The sequence below is a fragment of the Anser cygnoides genome, chromosome 4 (assembly GCF_040182565.1).
Source record: "Anser cygnoides isolate HZ-2024a breed goose chromosome 4, Taihu_goose_T2T_genome, whole genome shotgun sequence".
Lineage (NCBI taxonomy): Eukaryota > Metazoa > Chordata > Aves > Anseriformes > Anatidae > Anser > Anser cygnoides.
In genome coordinates this window covers 39001045-39013944 of record NC_089876.1, presented here as the reverse complement: position 1 = coordinate 39013944, position 12900 = coordinate 39001045, and positions in this window count along the sequence as shown.

Here is a 12900-nt window from a genome sequence, read left to right as displayed (position 1 = left end):
AGCTGAGGAAGGCACAAGAAATGATCCTCTTTATATTGCTTCACAAAGACATTTAATAGCAGTTTTCCCCAGAAGCAAATTAGTTGAAAAAGGGACAAGGCCACAGTTCACATGGGGAGTGTGCATAATGGAGCTGCCACCTCAAGGTACACTGAAAAGGCACTTAGAAATCAGGTTTTTATGAGTGCTTTTCTTGTGGTAATGTGAATCAGCACTATTTCCTGTACAATACTGTCACATGAAGCCACAGTTCAGCCACCTTAACTTTGAAGAATAGAGAATTACAGATTCAATGTTTTCTTCATCAAAAGCTCTACTTCACCAGCCAACCTAGCATCTGCAGGAAAGAGCACTCTGCCTCCTAGGGACTAAATGCATGCAATTTTTTCTTTTCCACTATTCACCTGGTCACAAAAGCTAAGACAGTAGACTTTTCCTTGGTAAAACGTCCAGTGTATTACCTTCCTGACACATTTTTGTCTTACTGGCACATTTTGGAAGTACATGGGACCTACTTCTTCATGTAATACTCTTCCTGACAAACATCTCAATATTGATTTAAAATAATATAAAAATAAAAGACCTGACATACATGTATGTGGGTATAAAGATTTTAACTAGTTTTAAAGCTGGGGAACTGGAATGAGAAACTCTGTGTATGAGAAAGCAAAATCCTATGTAAAAGTTAATGATCTGAATTCTTATTGTTACGAAAAGGTAACTGGCAGAAGTACCCTCTTTACTCTTTATTCTTTCTTTTCGTAACAATCTCTAGCAATCATAATTAAAGGTGAAACAGAAATCAGAGATTTTGCGAATAACTTGCACAGAAAATTAGATTTCATTATATGCAGTTGCTATTTGCATTGCTGCTGGCAACATGTTTTGGTGCTCCTAGGTACTGTTTCCTTCAACCTCCACCCACCCTCTCAGGGACAGCCCCATAGTCCTGCTGTTACTATACTCATTTTCTTAGACATCCATACTTCCCACCACTCATCACTACAACCTCCTCTACAGTTTCTTCTTCCAGTCATGGTGACCTTTTTTTTTTTTTTTTGTTCCTCTCTGAGAGAGGTGGTACATTCCTCAGCATACCTTTATGCTTGATTTAACAACAACATGCTAAAATCCTGTAGCCTTAAATTAGTCATTTCAGCATGCATTTACCTAGCCTCACACTGAAAACATCTCTTCCTGCTCCCTTGATATTGTTAATTGTCTTCTCTTTTTTGTCAGTACTTACAATGTCACTTTTTTGACAATACTTACATGTATTATCTCCATCCATTTTGTATGTGGAAACTGTGAAGGTATCTATAACACTAAGGCAATTGCTGAAATTCATTATACATAACTTATTCTTATCCTTTTCCAATCAGAATGGGATTCACAATATAGGGCGTGAAAACTTGCAGGATACTTACTCTGCAAAATCTGCTTTAAAGATTGAGAAAAATCAAGCTGATCCTTTTAGGGTCTAACACATGATCACTTTCACCATTCAAGTTATGAATGTAAATGTTTGGGAAAGAATCAAACTACTTACCCATTCCACTGGTTTTAGATGGCAAGCAGTTTTTTTCCATGTTCTTAATTATCTCGAACTGAAAATGGCCTGTTTCTCTGAAGTAGTATTGTGCACTGATTTTGATCATCCAACACTTTATCTGTTATCAGCTGTCCAATGCACTATGTACAAATATTGAAACATCAAAGCATCATGCCATCTCAAGTGTATTAATATCAATCAGGTTTAAAAGACCTCTCCGAGTTACAAGTTCACACAGAACAGTAAATTCTTAATATTGACACCTGCAATTCACTCATTATGCATTTCAAAATGTATAAAGAAATATTTTTAATGTAACTTATACCACAAAGTCTTATAAAACTGATCCAAGAGGCTCTAGAAAGGATTGATTGCTCCACAGTTAGGACATCTTCAGTTTTTTTCCTTCTCTCAAATTTCCTGAAGTTTAAGGGAAAAAGACTAAAATAAACTGACCAAATGAACAACAAATTAAATCCTTCCCAATCCCTTGAGTAGTCTAAGTAAACATTTCACAGTACATGATACATGTGACTGGAGATGCAATGACTTTTGTGCTGGAAATTATTTATTTTATTTATTTATTTATTTATTTAAGATAAGACATAAGGCTGTTTGTGGAGGATTATCATTAATGATATTAATAATATCTCACTCCAATAATTTCCCTTTCAACACAAGCTACTGCTGTCTCTAACTCTTTAGCCATAATAAAGTTCTTGCCATAACTTTTTTTTTCCCAGATTAACTATTAATTTATCATAGTTACCAGATCAGAGACTTTGATAAAATCAGAATAGATGAGATTAACAACACTTTATTTAGTAAACCAGGCACTGTTAATGAAAGATTTAATGTAGGGGGCAAACATTTTGTACACTGTTGTAGAATTTTAACTCATTTTCCTGTTACCATAGAAAGCTGTAAAGCTTTGTATTCTTTTGAGGTCAGGCTTATAAACCTGCAGCTTCCTGGACTGTGATTTCCCTTTCTTGTAAATAGAGGAACTCATTCTTTTTTATTTAAAATTCTTGTTACAACATCTATCACTCCATGTTATTGTTGTCTAGGCCTTCAAGCCTATTCTGGTTTTTCTTATCTATGCCGGATACAGTTGTCATATTCTTGTTCCATTTGCCATCCTACTTTAGCTAATAGTCAATATCATTGTTCTATTAAAATGTTTTATTTAAGCATCTTTAATCTCTCTCATTGTTACAAAGGCTTTATTGTTTCTTTCATGGTTCTTTTAATAGATAAGTTAACTTTGGTACTTGTTACGCATTGCTTTTCTAGCTTGACTTTTGGCAGTTCCCTCTGAACCACCCAAGACTCTTTGGTTAGTCCCTTTCTTCACCCACTTTTATATGTCTTCTATTTGCTTCTACCATTCTTTTAGTTTACCTACTTGTGATTTGTAGTGCTTGCCTTGGATTTCAGAGTTTTACACTTTTGACTGAAATTTCATTAAAACTTTCTCCATTTTTAAACCTTTGACCAACTCAGTTCAGCTGGCTTTCTTAAGTAGGTCTTCTGATTTCAGATAGGTTGCCTCTTTGAAACTGAAAAGTTTAAGACCTTGTGGGTTAACCCAGTAAGCAGCTCTCCTTCTGCCCTCCCAGTCGGATGGAGGAGAAAATGGGAAAGGCAAAAGTGAGAAAATTTGTAGGTTGAGATTAAGGCGGTGTAATACGTAAAGCAAAGGTACACTCACAAGCAAAGTAAAATAAGGAATTCATTCACTGATTCCCATCAGCAGGAAAGCACTCAAACATTTCCAGGAAAGCAGGGATTTATCAAGAATAACCATTGCTTGGGAAGATACACACTGTAGCTCCAAACACTACCTTCCCTCCCTCTTTCTCCCAGCCTTTATTGCTGAGGATGACATCCTATGGTATGGGATATCTCTTTGGTCAGTGCAGTCAGCTGTTCTTGCTGTGTCCCCTCACAGATTCTGTGCACTCCCAGCCTCCTCACTGTCAGGGCAGCATGAGAAACAGAGAATGCCTTACTGCTGTGAAAGTACTGTTCATCAATAGCTAAAACATCAGTTTGTTATCAACACTGTTTTGGTCACAAATCTAAAACATAGCACCATATGATCTACCATGAAGAAAATTAACACATCCCAACCAGGCCCAGCACAGACCTGTTTTCTTTTGTTGTTTTTTGCTTGTTTGTATTTCCTCACACAGTTTATTCTAAAGTAAATCAACATGATTATCCCTTTGAATATCTTTTCTTTTTTTTTTTTTTTGAATGCAAGTAAGATTTCTAGTCTATCTTTACATCGTCAAAATCCTTTACTGTCTTAATTGGCTATGGATAAAAATATACAGCATTACATAGGCATCAAACTGCCATACGATTAATAGCTTATCACCTGTAATCATTTTTTTCTAACAGCATCCACCATAGGTTTCTACAGAAGAACAGCAACTTCTCTTCTTTTTGAAGAACTTCCTAAGAAACAAAAACATATGCAAAGTAATATTTCCAAAATTTGTTTCAGAAATGAATGCCACAAAGGTGAAGCCAAACTCAGAGTATTAAAGTTTATACACACACACTTGCAACATATATATATATATATATATATATTTTTTTTTTTTTCAGGAGTAACGAATCGTTCCTCTTATAACTGGAGGGAAACAGTGGATCACCAGAACCCTGAAAATTAAAAAAATTGTGGGGTTATGAGTACACAAACACAGATTATAAACAAATTTGGAAGGATGCTGAAAAACTTTCAAAAGAGTGTTTGTTATTGTTGACATTTATGAAGAGCTTGGTCATTACTTCATCAACTTTAGAAGGCTCTCTTGTAGTAACTGTAGTACTGCTGGGAATTCAAAGACACCTGCAGGGTTTACTGGTTAACGGCATAGTTTCAGAAGGCTCTGGTGGAGATTAGTAAATCTATTGTTTACATTTTTTTTTTTTTTTAAATCTCCATTTACCTACTGTTGCTAAGCAAGTTATCTGTGATACCATGAGTAGGATACACTGACACTGCACAGGAGTGGGCTACTTAAACACATTCTATTTTGAAGTCCACCTTGGGTCAGAGGGCTGGAGCAAAGACCCCCACTGGTGGTCCAGTTCAAGGAACATATTGTGTTAGAGGCAAAGGGAGGAAAGACAGATACAGAAAGCATCATGTAAACTCAGATTTTACCAGACTTCAAAGTCACAATATGGCAATTTCATTGATGATTCCTCTTTCCTTCCAAAACTGTGATGTTACAGTCTTAAAATAAATAAATAAATAAATAAAAGACAATACAGGGACTCCATAATAAGTATGAAGTCTAACTATCAGCTTTAAAAGGATATAAAAAAAAAAGCTATGTAGGCATCAGCATGAAAAATAAAGATTCTTTGATGTGTGTCATCTTTTCAATTTAGCAATTAAAATGGCTTTTGAAGCTCTTTGGCATTTAATTTAAGCCTATAGAGTAAAAAATTATGCCTTCCCTTGCAGATAGTCCCATATTTAGCACAAACAAGGTCATAAGGATCAACAGGCTTAGAAAAAATAGTAATTTAAGTTTTCAAATATCTAAACTTAATTCCCTTTATTTAGGAACTTACCAAAACTATGACATACAATTGTCCTTTCTTCTTTTTTCTAGCTGCATAATCAGGGCTTCCTGATGCTTGTTAACATCTTTTTACATAAAAAGAAATTTGATTTTTAAGATTTTTTTTTTTTTTAAGATTTTTAATCTTAAAAAAGATTGAGTAACTCTATTTTTGTATATGAAACACACAAACAGGAACTCCATATTCTGTCTAATAGAAGCTCTGCCTAATATGTTGTCTGCAGGACTCCCCACCAGAAACATGTTTTCCTATTAAAAATGTTGTATTCCAGCCTTATTAATAAGTATTCTGACACCTCTGTACCCAAATGACATCTGTGTATGTCTTAAATATGAGACAACTCAGAATGTATGATTAAATTTTTCATTTGAGCATGCCAATTTAGAGGAACTTTACAAAGCAGACTTTAAAGTATCTGCCATTTCAAAATCATTAGATTATTTTATAAAGTTACATCAAGAATTACCCGCATATATAATATGAAATAGGAGATGAAATTATTTCAGTTGCGCATAATCATCTTCAGTAGTATTCTCTAGTAAAACTTTGTGTAGCATATTATATCACTAGATATAATAACAGTCAAAATGCATTTTGACAGTAATAATATCAGTACGCATCTCTTAGGTACCACTGCTAACTAATGCTTTCTATCTTTTCCTTTTCACAGAAAGTTAAGTGTTGTAAACTGCATGCAAAGAAAAAAAAATCTCTGTGTCCTAGTTACACGCAGAATGAGATTTTCAGCAGGAGAAAAAACATATCATGAAAGTATCCTATTTTTAAATCTCACACACAGATGCACACACACACATACACAAAAATCAAGTTCTTACTTTGCTTCCTAACTACTTTACTATACAGCACTGTATTTTAACAGTGGTACCAGCAATGTACTAAATCAGATTTAGCTAACAGGTGCTCTCCAGGCTGTGGACAATTACATCATAAAAATGTATTACAGTGCTCACTCTTGGGAGTAAAGATTTTTGCTATAATAGTGAAACGTATTATCTGAAGTGGAATTTCTAATGGACTTCAACAGAGCTGGTGGTTTGAATACATAGTGATATATCGGGGTAGTGCCACAGAAGAAAACCTCATAGAAAGAAGATAATTTACTTAGTAGAAACACTTATGCTTCCCACTGCATACATTTACTACAATAAATCAATTGGACAACTTGTTTCCAGTTTCCATTTGCACTAAGCATTTTTAATTGTTAACACCGTGGACTTTTTTTTTCCTTATGTAGTTTCATTATCCATTCATACTTCTGAAAAATGAGAAAATGGAGGAATACACATAGCTGGCAGATTTAAATGAGTCTTAGAGAAGTACTTCAGCATCAAAAATGATTAAGACCAAATTGTTTGCACAACCTTTGCTCTCACCACCACCAGCAACAAACAGTACTAATAAATGAGTCATGTAAAACCACTTAAACTTAATTCTGGAAAGAAGGGGAAAATTTTCCTTGCAAATTCATGTCTGAACTTCTTTTTAGCGAAGTTACCATGTTAAGGAACAGTTTGAATTTAGTTTTTGTTTCTAATCCAAATGTTTGTAAATGAGTAAAATAATTCTTTCAAGAGAACAGTAGCTTTAGTTCCCTTGTTGAGATTTCCTCTCTTCAGCAAACATTTTAAATACCTAAACATTTTTTTATATTCTATGCTTTCAAAAATACACAACATTTCTTTACTTTTAACTGAACTAAATCATTTTAGCAGGCATAATCACCTATTTCCCTGCCTTTCAATTATGCCACATTTTGTACATGCTTGCATTAAATCTTAATATTACACTGATCTTAAAATTACGTCTCACGTCAAAATGCGATTCAAAACTATCTTCTCAACAGGTCTCAGTGAAGTATTTCCTCTGTACAACTGTCTCTGTAGCTAAGGTCTAGTATCCCACATCCTTCTTTAATCCTCTGCTTATTGCATACATTTTATATCAATTTTTACCATACTTATATCCTACCATGTCCTTTGTGCTTTATTCATTCACAATTCTTTATTCCATATAATGTTTTTCTGTCACACTGGACTGTGAGAATTGTGTGGGCTTCCAATAGTTTGATTTGTTGTTGTCTGGTACTGAGTCCAATAAGTCATTTCAGGAGGCCTAATGTATGTGGTTGCCAATAATGAACAAGTTACCACCCCTGCTTCTAATTATGGTGTAAAAATACAAATGAGAATATAGAAACTGTTCATCAATATGAAGGACCTAATAATATTCTCTTAGATTTTACAGCAGGTGTTTCACAAATATCCACTTATACCCCATGCTAAGTGTGTTAAAACAAACTAAACCATTTCATTTTCCAAGTTTTTACCAAGATTTCCACAACTTTGTGTGATAGAGAAGACAATACCTGACTTTTAGAAATATAATTTAAAGGTGAGTTATAATCTCACACCACAATGCAAACAAGAAACTATACTTCTAAGCATGACCTACCTCTCAGAGAAGCTGTCAGTAGAAACATTAAGACTCTTCTCCTCAGTCACAGAACATCTATTTGGCATTTGGCGCATACTATCAAGCTTAAGTAATTTATCAAAAAAAAAGTAAAAGTAGTTTAATGCAAAATGACAGATAGAAACCAAAGCAGGATACCAACCTAGTATGACAGTCTCCTCAGCCCAGCACACCAATCGGTGCACTCTCACACCTGACAGTTTCAAGTTTAACCAGACTGATTTTAAAGTTATTTCATTATAAGCCGTCATTAAGAGTTACTTTCAATTATGTGCAGAGAATTCTTATCTGTCTTTATCAAAGTCCAGTTGTTTTTCTATGTTTTCCTTCTATCTGTGTATTTATAGTAAGCTCCACCTGGCTTGATGCTCTCCTACCATCAGTCCTCTCCAGCTACGTGGCTCGTACACAGCAGGAGGAATCCACCACTCGAATGAAATGATCACTTAGAGCTTGCTTTTGTTCAGGAGTTGCTCAAGCATCTAACAGCTACAATAAGCTGGAGCCTCCTACTTCAACTGATGTTTTCACAAGTGTTTTTCCTGAAATGGCACAATCATAGGTTTTTGTTTGTTTGTTTGTTTTGGTGTTTTTTTTTTTTTTTTCAGGCAAGACTTGAATACCCAAAGGGTTATCTTGATTTATAAGCCATTTACCTCCATGTAATAGTTTGCACTGTTCCAACTATCTCTTGATTAGTCAATGAGAGGCACATTCAAAAAAAAAAAAAAAATGCTTTAGTGCACTTCAGGAGTCTTGTTTTGCAGAATTTATTTGCTTGGTTTTATTGCCTGGATAAGAATCGCAGCATACCAGTTTGTAGAGAAATCTCAAATTTTAAAACCTGTGTCTGCTGGGTAGGTGGCAACACAGATGTTGCTACTTCAGTACAGTGTTAGTAGTTTGGTTTTCTAATCTGTGTATAATATATATTTTCTAAAAATAGCTCCTGGAGCAGTAAAAAAATGCATTAACATCACCAAATTATGTTGATTAGCAGCAATTGAAAACCTGTCCAGTCATTTGGAAAGGAGTGAACCAGTGGTCACAAGAACATTTCAAACAAAACACAAAGGTGTTATAAACAGGAGAAAAACACCACAGCATTCTGCAAAACAATGTTATGGTATTTTATGTGCTTTTGTATATTCCTATTACTTTGTTATTTTTACCATTACTCTATTCATTCCCTTTATTAGCAAATTTCAATTCCTTATCATTATTTAATGCTTACTGCAATAAAAAGTAATTTGAAGAAGAGAATAAAGACAGAAAATATCAGAGTCACAGAAAACTGAACACATTGTCAGAAAAGAAGCTGTTACAGATTTTTAATTACTTTTTTTTTTTTGCGGCTTTTTCTATTATGGCTTGAGTCTTATTGTGAGAGATTAATATATTTTTTTTTTTCTGATGAAGTATTGGCTGTCCTAATATTATTAAGTATATTGAGTATGCTTTTCATTTGTACTTACTATGTTTCATGCAGTCACATGCTAAAAATCTTACAAGGTGGCAAAAATTAAGAAAGGTCACTGCAATTGATAGGGACACTCCTTTGCTGTCCCCATGAGTTTTTGGAAAGGGGAAGGCATCATTCAGCTGGAATTCTAAAATGCGTGTAAATGACTCTTCTTGACATTTTCTCTTTTTTGAACTGAAAAGGCACATTTCAGAAATTGTTTATTTAACATGCTTTTCAAGTGCTCAGAGGTTTTAAATCCTATATTTAGTTCAAATTGGGATACTTTATATTTTGAAGGAAGCATAGAATCACTTTCTTGGCAATGTATGGCTACATCTCTTTCATAAAACTCTACATAACGTATTAATTTCAATGTTTTAGCAATTCTCTAAGCTGGGTATCCCTAATTTCTGTATTTACCAACATTTGTTCAATATCTGCTTCCTCTGGTGGAAATAGTTTTCACTTGCTTTGTCTTGAAAAGCTCATTAGTGATATATTTATTAATCTCTAAATCATAAATCTTTACTGTTTCTTCCTATGCTCAGTTCAGAATCATGCTCAGTTTCTTTCCATGCTCAGGTTTCCTTACATCATTTTATGACGAACCATGATGTATAGGTTTCTATAGGAGCAATAGGCCTAATATTACTGACATTGAAAATTAATGGAAAAAATAAAACATTTACCAGTTTATAGCATCTTCATCATTTAAAAATTCAGCTAGAAAAGAGTTTCAAGGACTGACTGTTCTCATGAGAGTCACACAACCCAGAAAATACTAGGAAAGTTTAAAATAAAAACTAGAATTTCTTTACTGATAACATGTACACACAACTGGATGAAGAATGATTGCTCTTATTGTATTCATGATGATACCACATACTTGCTGTATCCATGCATTCTACTGTACTCAAGGGATGTTACATCCTTACTTGTGTTCCAGAAAATTAAGGGGAATCTGTGCCCTTTACGCACTGTACTCTTCTGCTGGAGCTGAAACTCAACGCCAGATGGCAGCTAAAGGTCACACAGTGGTCTGCATACCAAAAATAGAAAATTAAATTTTACTTTGAAAAAAGATGATCACACAAAAAGTCATTGAGTGAAGTCAGCTGTGTCCAAACTAACTTTAAGAGATCTTACCGAAAGCAAATTATGTCTGTATTATGTATACATATTGAGGGGGGAAAAATTAAGCAAAGCAAATTTTAAGCATTTGTAATATGAAGAAAATTCCCATATTTTTTTTTAGAAAATCTAAAGCATGTGAAGGACAGTCATAGAGTGTTTGCTGGCCTCATTGCATTTGTTCTTTTGACACTGTCAACAACAACAGTAACTGAGAATGAATAAAAAACAGTGCTGGATTTAGCTTGACGTCTCCAGTGTGTTGCAAAACACACATGCATTCCAGAGAAAACATACTAAAAGACACTTTTCAATAATAAAATATAATTTTGAAAAAAGTAATAAATAAATGTTATATCAAAACAGGATTGGCAGTTGTTCTACAGCTGTTCTCCAATGCCACTGTACAAATATATAGTCTATGCAGAATGCCTTGAAAGCTTTTAAATATGGTTTCTACTAGGTTAACACTTCACAGATCTTCCAGGGAAAACAAATACTGCTGTCTCCAATGGTAAAAATCTAATACTCAGGTCAGGTTTTACAGCTGTGAAGAAGTAGCAGCCTCTTAAGTACGCACAACTACCACTATAAAAGTTAAATATAAGTTAAAATCAATACCAAGTATTACACTTAGAAGCAAATGAAGCACTGGAAGCAAATTAAGTTTATGGAGTTCTAATTTAACGTTCACTATGCAATAAGCTCTGCAGAAAGCATGTTAGTGCCCAGCCTGGAGGTGACAAAGATAGAGTTGATTTTAGTGAAGTCTATATACAAGACAAATGGTCAAGACTCTCTGGAGACTCAAAGACGAAAGGCTGGGCACTTGGCCACTGCTCCTGCTGTTCAGACAGCTACAGATATCCCCCTAAGAGGAGATGGAAAAAGATAAATGTTACCTCCATCCTTTTACCCAACAGCCATGGACAAAATCTTTCAAAATTTGATCAGTAAAATCAATGTGTCAGAAAAATATTCACACAGTATTCCCACAAAAATGTGGAAAACTTTTCTTGCCTGCTCAAGATGATCATCTCCTAAGGAGTTTGGTCTCTCAAGATCTGAAACTTTGGGCCAGCCTCTGCCTCAGGGTCAAGCCTCCCCAGTCTTTCCAGACCTATTCCACAGAGAGAAAACAAAATACAGCAAGACAAAATTACTTTTTGTTCATTTTCTTTGCCAAAATTGGAAACAGAGTATCTTGCCCAGAGGAATCACTTTATGGGTAAGTTGGAAGAAGCCCATACAAAACTCACTCATATAGTTTGAACTTATGGTCCCATATGTGGCTACTTAGATGGTGTTTACTAGAAAGGCAGCATACATGAAATCATGTTCAAGTTTAGAGGAGGAAAAAAAAAGAAAAAAAAAAAAGGATAACTAAAACCTAGAATTTATGGTAACAAGAAGTTTAAGCAATTCAGTGTCCAACAGTTTTCTAGGAAAAAGTAATTAGCATGCCTTCAACAATCTACATATATCAGAGTGAGCAATTCCATCCATCATGTCAGCAATTTCAGTGCAAGGGGAATAAAGATAGGGTTGTTTTGATCTCTGCTGTTGAATTTCTGCTGTCTGCCTTCATCATACTTTCTACAGAAGAACTAATGAAAAGGAACAGAAACCGTATCCTAAGTTGGCTATGATTCTCCATTTATATTTTGAATTTAGGGACTCAAAAGTCATGGGATGAAATTTTTGACACATTCAAGTACCAGGCTTTGAATGGTTGTTGAACAGAATTTCCTACATTTTTTCTTTCCTTTTTTTTTTTTCTTTTTTCTTTTCTTCCCTTAATACATATAATAGAAATATAAGAATAGAGCATCATAATCTAAGGACTGATTTTTATTTATTTTGGCATGTAATCTTAATATGTCATTTAACTGCCAAGGGAAACACCATTCTTACCAGGGCCTATGTTCAGTTCTCCAGCTGCTACAGGCGCACGCGAAGTATTATCTCAGTATGTGCACACAAGGAATTTCAGTCATTTAAAAACGCCCAGTCAGCATGATTGAGTTGTTGCATTAAAAGCTACAAAAGCCCTCCTCTTTCAAACTGTTAATAACATACTAGAGAGTTGAGGCGCTATGAAAAGCAATACACACAAAGTCAAACAGCCCGGATAATGGCGAAGAGGAAGCTAACACACAAATAAATTACTTGGGCAGGCAACGAACAAATCCGCAGAGAGAGGTGGTAACATATTGTCAGAAGACAGCTTCAGGCAAAATAGGTGAAAATCACAAAGAAAAGACATGAGGCACAGAAAGGGAAACAAAATTGCAGAGGAGTAGCAAAAGCAAAGGCCTAATAGTTATTCTGACTAGGACAAGTTGACAGCATGCCAAAAGAATTAGGATCTAATCAGTCTGCAGGGCTGAGGACTGTTTGGAAGAAGGAGAATCAGATAAATGGAATATATGAAGAAAAAAAAATAGGCAAAGGAACAAACCGATTTTGAAGGGAATATTATGTTCCTGCCAAAAGTCTCTTGACAGAGAAAGGGCAAGACGGACAATTTCTGTGGGTACATGACAGCTGGGTCATCATCTCCTCCTCACACGCAGATAAGGCTGCCGCCATTTTTAAGACAACCTTTCGAAGATACAGGGCAGTGCTTGTCCATCGCAAGTAAGCAGAC